Here is a 960-nt window from a genome sequence, read left to right on the forward strand (position 1 = left end):
AAAATCCTGTTATATTTTTATAATTAAATATTATTAGGAATTGTATTATAAAATGTTAAAGTATTTTGTGTATTGTAGAAATATAAGTTTATTGCATATAAATTTTAGCAACAAAAGTGTCATATGTAGACCTCGGTTTAAACTTATTTAAAGGATAATAAAGTTACTTACCATTGACTTTTTAAAACTGAATAGTTGGAAGTGTTATTGGAATGAAGAGATACTTTCAATCAATCATTCGATATGCTAAGTATTGTTATGATGTGGAGGCGCAATGGTCCAGTAGTTAGGGCAGCGGACTCGCGGTCGTAGGATCGGGCATTGTGAGTGTTTATTGAGCGAAAACACCTAAAGCTCCACGAGGTTCCGGCAGGGGGCGGTGGCAAACTCAGCTGTACTCTTTCTCTCACTCTTTCTCTCACTCTTTCTCTCACTCTTTCTTCCTGTCTCTGTTGTACCTGTATTTCAAAGGGCCAGCCTTGTCACACACTGTGTCACGCTGAATATCCCCGAGAACTACGTTAAGGGTACACGTGCCTGTGGAGTGCTCAGCCACTTGCATGTTAATTTCACGAGCAGGCTGTTCCGTTGATCGGATCAAATGGAACCCACGTCGCCGTAACCGACGGAGTGCCACGAGATTGTTATGATATTCATTTGCTTAACATAACTGGAATTTTATTTTGGGTAGTCCTTGATATAACGCGTACCACCCATTACTTTGTCAAGTTTGAGTTGACATCAGTTTGTTTGGAAGTTGCGAACGAAATTATTTCTTTAGTCGTATTGTGACCGGCTGGATTGCCATTGGGAATAATTTTGTGTGCTATTAAGAATTCTTCTTTTGAGTCTTTACTTTTGTTGTTGATTTTTGTATTACTGAGTTTTATTTTTTTTTTGTGTTGCTGTTCATTTTTCTTGTTTGCTTATTTGTTTATCTGCTGATGCACCCCCCCCCCC

At 38.4% G+C, this 960-nt stretch overlaps 1 protein-coding gene across 2 annotated transcripts in view; it reads left to right on the forward strand.

Moving 5' to 3' along the window:
• The window catches only part of LOC106875930 (uncharacterized), a 39,688-nt gene that overhangs the window by 15,962 nt on the left and 22,766 nt on the right, over positions 1-960 (forward strand). The gene's annotated exons all lie outside the window — the stretch shown is intronic.

This window comes from Octopus bimaculoides, chromosome 2 (genome assembly GCF_001194135.2).
Source record: "Octopus bimaculoides isolate UCB-OBI-ISO-001 chromosome 2, ASM119413v2, whole genome shotgun sequence".
NCBI classification, from domain to species: Eukaryota; Metazoa; Mollusca; class Cephalopoda; order Octopoda; family Octopodidae; genus Octopus; species Octopus bimaculoides.